This window comes from Pteropus vampyrus, unplaced genomic scaffold (genome assembly GCF_000151845.1).
Source record: "Pteropus vampyrus isolate Shadow unplaced genomic scaffold, Pvam_2.0 Scaffold14, whole genome shotgun sequence".
Classification (NCBI taxonomy): Eukaryota; Metazoa; Chordata; class Mammalia; order Chiroptera; family Pteropodidae; genus Pteropus; species Pteropus vampyrus.
Genome location: NW_011888795.1, coordinates 6,440,104 through 6,448,795, shown reverse-complemented (window position 1 = coordinate 6,448,795; position 8,692 = coordinate 6,440,104). Strand labels below are relative to the sequence as shown.

The 8,692-nt window shown below is 44.0% G+C and overlaps 1 protein-coding gene across 14 annotated transcripts in view; it reads left to right on the top strand.

Annotated features, from left to right (window-relative positions):
- Positions 1 to 8,692, top strand: part of LPP (LIM domain containing preferred translocation partner in lipoma) — a 640,361-nt gene that overhangs the window by 42,968 nt on the left and 588,701 nt on the right. For 12 of the 14 annotated variants that reach the window (XM_011381721.2, XM_011381711.2, XM_023525839.1 and 9 more), the window contains one exon: positions 7,948 to 8,072. The exons of 1 other annotated variant lie outside the window; for it this stretch is intronic. The gene's annotated coding sequence lies outside the window, so the exon portion shown is untranslated. Of the gene's footprint in view, positions 1 to 7,570; positions 7,654 to 7,947; positions 8,073 to 8,692 lie in introns of all 14 variants that reach the window. One more of the 14 variants, XM_023525794.1, reaches the window with a different exon arrangement.

Genomic DNA, 8,692 nt, shown 5'->3' with positions numbered 1-8,692 from the left:
AACTAGAAGAGTCTTGGTAATTTGGCCCTTGTCTTTTTCCATCCTCATCTCACTCATCTCTGAGACATGGGATTCTCTGTAGCCTCCAGGACTTAACACATGCTGTTCCCTTGTCGAAACATTGCTATTATCCCCACCTTACCAGGGTAGCCTCCCATGTGCCTTTTAATAATTTGCTCTGATATCACCTCTGCTTAGAAAAGTGGTCCCCAACCTTTGTGGCACCAGGGACTGCTGCTCCTATGAGAATCTAATGCCTGATGATCTGAAGTGGAGCTGAGGGGGTGATGTTAAAGCTGGGGAGCGGCTGCGACTACAGATGAAGCTTTGCTTGCTCACCTGCTGCTCACCTCCTGCTGTGCGGTCTGGTTCCTAATAGGCCATGGACTGGTACTGGTCCGTGGTCTGGGGGTTGGGGACCCCTGGCTTGGAATACATCTCTGACCCCTGATATCCCCCCACCCCCATTTTTGGCTATTTATTGAAGTTGATTTCTTTGAGTGTAGTGGTCATTTCTTTCATTTCTGTGTCCCTCAAGTCCAAAATAGATGTGCAAGATATTGTTTGTTGAACAAATAAATGCCAAATAATAACAAGTAGAGATAAGGCATTGTGGAATTTGTGATGGAAATTCTAGCTAGGTAGGGATGGGTGCAGGTCAGGCCCCTGGGGAGATAGCATTTGAGATCTGCCTTCAAGTCTGGTGGTATTAGGTTGAGAGGATGCAGAAGAGACCATGGTGTTCATCATCAAGTGCTATGTTCAGAATATAGAATAGGCCCCTCCCCTGGCCAATACCATCATCTCCAGAGTAAAATAAGGAGAGAGGTCTCAAGAGTCCATCTGGGCTAGTGTCTGTTTTCGGTCCTGAGCCGGCTTATCTAACACAGCAGAGCCTACTTCCTTTAGTACACAGCTGGCAAGGCAGTAGGCACCTCTTCCTTGCTCATAAGCTGTCCTGGAGGAAAGGAATGCAGAACAGTTGCTTGCATTTTCATCTTTACTTCTCCTTTGGAGCTGCCTTTCTGGATGGCAGCGAGGTGACCTCAGCAGGCAGAGACAGGATAGAGCAAAATGAGTCATCTCGGGCCCTAATGAGGTTCGTGAGGGACCCTTCCTGGGACTGAGGGTGAGGCGAGGTCGTGCTGTGCCTGGGGTGAGTTTTGCCTCGGGGCTCCAGGCGGCACTGGAGCAGCGCTGAGCTAATTTTACACACAGGAGCTGACTGTGCTGAAGGGCAGAGCTTATGACATTGGCCTTATCATTCTGTGATGCCCAGAGAACTCCCAAGGTACAGCCCCGTTATGTCTGGGTTGTTTTTCCTCTTCCATTTTAATACATTTTTCCATTAGGTGTGCATATCAGCAAACAGGATGCTGAAGAGCAAAGAGCTTCGGATTTGGTGGAAGGCTGTGGAGCTGGATTTGGGTCCTGCCTCCACCCCTCGCTTCATAGCCATTTGACCTTGGACAAGTTATGTAATCTCTCTGAGTCTCAGTTTCTTCATTTGTAAAATAGGACTTATACCTGTGTCCTAAGATTGCTCCTCGGTTTACACACTAGCTGACACTCAGGAAACAAAGGTGCCAGTCACTGCTGTAGCTACTTTATTCACAGTGATTTATCTAATCCTCTAAACAAACTTACAGGGAAGGCACTATTACCAACCCTATTTTACAAACGAGGAAACAAGGACAGGCACATACATTTCTCGAGGCTGACTCCGTGGGGCTGCACAGAGCAGATGGGCTAGGTGTGTAATGGTATGCCTTTGAGGTACTGGAGTATTCAGGGGCAAATCTGGAAAACAGAGAGGGCAAGCCAAGAATTCTTAGGAAAGAGTTAGTAATTGTGCTGTAACTGTGCTTAATGTTATAGGAATTAGAGTTTATGTTGACCATAAGCTCTTTTATGTAGCTCTAATTAGCTAATGACACTTGCCACTTAAGTCTCTTAGGTCCGTTGGGCTCATTACAGAGAAGCGACATATTGTCTTCCCTTCACAGAGGCAAGGGAGGGTCTTAAATATAGACAGACATAGATCTTACTCGAGCAGATCAAGAAATAAAGGAATGGATGATCAGTTAATGGATCTATTAGCTTTCTTTATTTTCTCTATTCCATCTATCTGTCTTAAGTGTAGGAAAGACATTCCGCACAATTTAAGTGGAAAGGGATTAATTCAGGGGAAAAGGTGCTAACAAAATTGCTGGAAAGGCTGGAGCAGTGGGAGCCAGGAGGTTACACCTGGAGCTATGAACTCGAAGAATTTATTCCATAGCTGCAATCCAGGCATAAGGAAGATGGCATTAGGAAGCTGCTGCTGAAGCCCTCCTGCCTTTGAAACTTTTCTCAACATCCTCAGAGTTGGCGGCGGGACATTGTACTGCCAAATGGAGAGGCATTTTGACTCAGGATTCCACAATGTTGCTTGCCATAGAAATATCAGCAGGATGATTTAGCTTCACGTTTGCCTACTAAGTTTCACACGAGTACATCTTATTTCTGGAACCTAATTTACTAGCTTTAAGGGAGTGTGGGAAATGTAGTTTTTAGCAATCTGCTTCTGCAGTGCAGGAAGGCACTTTAGAGGGTGGAAAAGAACTCTGAGCCAATTGAGACAATATGTCTGCCACCAACACATTTAAAAATGTCCAGGGCTTATTATCCTATAATATTTAATATGTACAATGAATTATAATGTTGTAATATAATTATGTATAATATTCTACTTAATCTTTATTTATATAAAATATATAACATTAATACACTTAGTATCCCCCAAAATATATAACATTAATACACTTAGTATCCCCCAAAATATTTGTCCATTTGCCCAATTTCAGTTTCTGAATTAGGTTCTCCTTAGTTTTGACAGCAGTGGTTGATTAGGAATTTTCCAATTCAGTTTAATCTCTTCCTGGGAATCACGTCGTGGACAGTTGTCCTGTTTATATAATTTATTCAATAACGTTTATTAAACAGTTACTATGAGCCTGACACTGGGCTAGATTTGGCGCTGTGGGCAGATGTAAGTCATAGGTTCTTCCACTGGGAGCCTTCACTGGAAAGAAAATAATAATAGTAAGAATAGTACAAGGAAGATCATGATCAATGTCCTAGAGAGCAGGCTGAGCAAGTTCAGAGAAGAGAGATTATTTTGACTGGACTGTGAAACAAGGGAGGTTTCACGTAGGGTGATAGTGGTCAGGTGATTTTTTGTTGGGAGTAGTAACATTTCTTTAAGGAGTTCTGCTAATCAGGTAGAATGTTTTTTCATTGTCTCAATGCTTTAAGCCAGACTACCATTGTCATGCAGTGGTTGGGGCCAGAGATGCTAGATGTCTGTAATACATGAGACACTCTGGAAATAACTCTATTTCTTGTTCCTGTTGAAAACTACCATTGGCCTTGGAGGGTGTGTAGGACATCTGTATTAGATATTGGGATGGGGAAGGGTAGTAGGTCAGGCAAGAGAATAATGTGAACTAAAAGTTCAGTCTGAATAAGCAAAGGGAGTTTATGGTGAGAAGAGAAGATCAAGTTCGAATTATTGAGAAACTTGAGATATTAGATAAAGCACTTGGACTTAATCTGTTGCCATTGAGAAACCACTTAAGATATTGGTGCGGGGTCCTTGAAGGCAGAAGCTTAGCCTCCTCTTCTTGCTGTGCAATAAGTGGACGTCCGCGAGCTTTCTGAATGAATGAACGAATGCCCCAGACAAATCATTTCCAGGAGTTGGGCTAGTTAGTATTTGAGTTTTGCCAATATCTGGGATTCTGTGGTCCTGGGAGAGCCCAGGTGTCAGCATTTAGACTTGAGGAAAATACCTGGAGAGGGCACGGCGGCCGGCTACGCAGGTCCTGTCTCCACATCTAAATGAGTGCTGTGGTCAGACAGCAGTTCTAGTTGCCTACACTAAAAAGAGAAGCTAATGCTTTGAAGAAAAGAGGGATTCTTCCATTGCCGCCCTCAGGGAGCCCACAAACCATGAGGCATGCATGTCAGGTCCATACTGTGAAGTCCACATTAATGCCCTTGCATTTCGAGCTTATTATAAATTGCCAAGTGAACCGGCAGTTTGCTAACAAGGCTCATGCACTGTGACCGTGACCGCAGTTGAGCATACGAGCGGCTTGCTGGTCTGCGTGGCGATGCCGCCACACGGTGTCCCCTGTACTGTCCTATAGAGTAGTGTGGCTTTTTGACATTTGAGTCATTCTTCCTTCTTATGGGGTGGACTTTGGAGGTTGGGAGGGAAAGAAAGCTCAGGGCAGAACTGACCACACACATATGTAAGCATTACTTTGTTAGTTCCTCTCTAAGGTTCTATTTCTGAAATCTCTCAGGAGGAGAGAGGAAGAGGTGTGTAGATGTGTGGGATGACACCACATCGTATGGCTCAGAGAAGGACAATGATTTGCCCAGAGTCATGCAGTGGGCTGGCCTGAGGCTGGCACCTTCTACGACAAAGTTTACATGGCACTCTGCTGCCGAGGGAGAGGGTAGTGCATGGATGCTGGAGCCAACGGCCTGTAGTGGCTACTGGCTCTGCTTATTATGTTCTTCACCCACAGGTTTCTCATTTGTGGAGTAGGTGTCGTGGTTATATCTGACATTAAGCATTCAAGAAGGTGAATTTTTGTTGACTACAAAGAAATTCAAAATTATTTCTTCTTATCATGATGTGGATGTTTATGGACCAGTAATTGGTGGGACCATCTTTAGAGAAAGGATGGGGCACAGAAGACACTGCTGACTATACCTCATTCACAGAACCCTCTCAAGTGGTCCACTTCCCCACTGCATGGTAAGGAGATTTTGTGCTCAGATTTGGAGGCGCAACTCTGAGGGGAAGCATGGCCAAATTCTTGGAGTTGTGAAGAATTGGGGCTACACTCTTGCCTGGAGCAAGGGATTCTTGTAGCAATATAATGGGAGATGTGGCTGGAAAGGTGGGTTGGGGCTCATCCTGAAGGCCCTGAGTGCTGTCTTGAGGACAGTTGGACATTCTTTTTCGTGTAGTTCAGAGACTACACGGGTCTGCTGGGAGAGCTACAATGAAATGGGGGTTAACCTTCAAGATGTGCAGGGGTAAAAGTCAGGTGAGAGACAGGATTCTTGCAACTGGAACAGCAGCCTCAAGACCAGATTTGGGCATATTCTAAGTTATTTTTTTCAGTGGTTCAACTTTTTTACTTGTAGCTATAATAAAATGATAATTTTAATATAGGAAAAAGAGCTGCGAAGTTTTCAAGAGTTTTCTTATCCATCACTCCTTGGTTCTAGTCAGCAAAACAGGGAGGTGTAGGATAGGGCTGTTTTCATCCTTATTTCACAGATAAAGAAACTGAGCCTCAGAGAACAAGTGGGATTTCTCAGTCTGCTCAGCTGGTTGATGTGAAAGCTGGCGGCTGGGATGCCAAATCTAACACTCTCTCTTATGCCAATGACCCGGATCAGTGGTTTTCTCAGATTCACTTTCTCTACCCTTGACGGTCTGCGTTGACATCCTTGGAAGCCTAAAATGGCCATGAATTTCAAAGGTTCCAGAGACAAAGCTGTAAGATTTTTCAAAGATGAGCTGTAGGGAATTTAGGACTCAAAATGTATTTCTCTCTCTGGCTCTTTATTGGTGTCATATTGTTTGTTCGGGTTGAAAATGTCCATGAGAGCAAAGAAGGAACACAATGGGCCCCTTGAGCATCTTCTTTGCCCTGGACACAGTGCTACTTACTTTTCTACATATGGGCTTAGATAAATTTATAGATGGGGTGATCATAACGTAGTATTTTTATTGTAGCATTTTGCTAGAGAATTTATGCATATTAAATTAGTTAATTCTCATAAAACCTAGTTTGGTAGATAAGAATATTATTTCCCACTTTATAGACAAGAAAACCAAGGCTCAGTGAGATTTAAATAACTTGCTTGTGAGAACACAGGTCCTTAATAGAATATCATCTAAGTTTTCTAATTTGAGAACTCTTTTTTTCCCCGCTGCTACGGCCTATGTTGCCTGTCTCATTGGTAAAAAAGCAGAGCTGCTTATTGGGGAGGTACATCTCAGACCTTGGAGGTTACAGGCATCAGAGCTGGAAGGTACTATGAAGAGCTCAGAAGGCTGGTGGTTTTCAAGCTGGCTTCCCGGAACCTGGGAGACCTCAGAAGTGACGTTGGGGTTGGGGTGCTGGGTGGAGGAGGTGACAAGTGGTGAGAGAGTAGGAAGGAAGGGGAGCTCTGGATCCCAGTCAGAGCAGCTCTGCGCTTATTTACTTTACAACTGAGCAACTACAAAACATTTTGTTCAAAGGAAAAGTTCTGCTTCTAGGGAAAAAAAAGTTGGAAAACCACTGTGTCAGCCCAGTTTATCCTTTTACTAAGGCTGAGACAAGTCACACTTAGGAGGAATCCAGGAGCTTTTTGTCCTTTTCAAGGAAATGTGCATTCTGTTCACCGCCCTCTGAGGCCTGTGGAGCACCTGGCTGCAGGTTCGAGTGTCAAGCAGCCTGTGAGTAGCTGCAGAAGCTTCAGGCTGCCCCATGTACACTACCCTTGACCTTTTTCAACTTGGCTCTGTCTCCCCTTTGGACCTTGGGAATCTCACTGAGATTAGTTCCATTTCTGGGCAGAAGAGAGTAGAAATTACAGCCAGTATTGTGTTATCTCTTTGGCCCAACTTTCAAAGATATTGTTTAACCGAATACATGTGATTATTGAGTGTCCACTGTGTATACAATACTGAAAACACAGGCCAGGTTCCTGACTTCAGGGAACTAGTGGGGAGACAGAAACAAATGGGGACTTTTGTCAAGTATTTTTAGAGATAGTTATGTTTGTTATATATGATTTCATGTGTGACAGTTACGTGAGGATGATTTCATCTCAAAGAAATGAGATAGAGTCTGGGCAATGCAGAGGAGGGTTAGAAATTGGAGAGGACAGTCTAGAATTGCAAGGGGTTGCTTGCACTGTGAGTTAGTTAATTGCAGCCTCTTCCACGTACTGTCTCTAGGATTGGTACAGTTTGCTTTTTCTTTTAGCCTTTATTTCCTCATCTGTAATGTAGGAGTGAGACTGCCCAGGTCACCGAGTTGCTGATGGCATTAAATGGAGTAATGAAGGCAACCTGCTTAGTACAGTGCTCAGCACAAAGGAAACAATCATTAATGTTGTTATTGTTATTATTATTTGGCAGCCAAAGAGACTTCTTTTGTTTTAAAAGCCGATCAATGGTGTGATTAGAGCTTTGCTTCTCTAAACAAACAAACAAACAAACAAACAAACAAATAAATAAGAAAACACTGCTTTTAGAAATAAAATTCAGTCACCTTAGCCTGCAACAAATTACAGTATTTGGCTTCAGTTTACTTTTCTAAGTTATCTGTTTGTCTCCGCCCTTCTGCCCACCTCTCCCATGAGTGACCTACACATCCTCTAAGCTTACCATTCTTTGGACATAGCTCCTCATTGTCTGGGTTCAAATCTTCCCTTTTGCCTGAAATGCCTTTGCTCCTTTACCCCTTTACCTCTCACACTCTAAGTCCTACCCTCTTTTAATACCTAGCCCAGCAGTCTGTTCCTCCCATTGAGAGGGGCCCTATTGAAGTCTGAACTCGTGGAGTGGACCACATAGTGTTCTGTATTATGGTCAGTGTCTCTCTTCTACTATGCTTGTGAGCTGCTTGAAATTACCTGCGTCTCACTGCTCTTCCTGTAGCATCCCTGGGGATTCAGGCACACATAGTAGGTGCTCACACTTCTATTCCACAAATTAGTGCTTTTCTCCAATGTTAAGCACAATGAAGAAAGCATTTTACAGATGATAAAATGCAAAGCAGAAAACGGTCATCACTGAGCCGTGTGCTCATCTACCCTGGGGATGGATTTCTGGGGATGATCCAGCCCCACCATAAATGACATCAGTGACTTGGATCTTTGCAGAAATTGAAGAGAATTCTGATGACTAGCGTGTTGGGAGAGTCCTGAAGGAAGCCAGACCAGCGCCTACACTCACAGAGCTTCTTGGGTGCCCTCTGGCTCCCCAGCGACCTACAGCAGGACCTCTGGTATGTAAACGGGCCTCTCTGCTGCCTGGGTTGCCCAGATCCCAGGTCCGGCCTCTGAGAGTGGGCCTGGGAGGTTTAATGGGTTGGAATTTCTGTCTTTTTGATGTCTGCAACTTGAATCCTGGGCCCTTCATAATTCATGCTTGGGAGCTTTCTTAGTGCTCTCTGGTAAATAGCTCCTTACTGTGTGTTTATTTCCCCACGGGCATATTGCAGAGAGACTGGAGCCTGTGTTTCTAACAACTTCTCCAAGGAAAACATTGCAGATCACATTTCTGGAACTGAGAATCTCGGTGCGGGGAAGGGGTTCTTTCAAATGTCCATCTCTATTACTTCCTTTTGGCCTGGCATTTGCTTGTAGCTGAAAAGGGAGAGTTTTTCTTGAGCACCGCTGTAGACATATGTGACTTGGCGATTGAAAATCTGACAGTCACTGCTGACCTTCAACTGCAAGAGTGAGTAGTGTATAGACATAACCTAGCAGAACGCCAGATTGTTACCCTTTAATTCCCAGAGCCTTAATGTTTCTTTGCCTTGAGAATGACCTCACTGGTTTTTAAATTTGTAATGGAATGCACAGTCATTTACAAGTAATCACACAATGATCCCTTACACTTTCG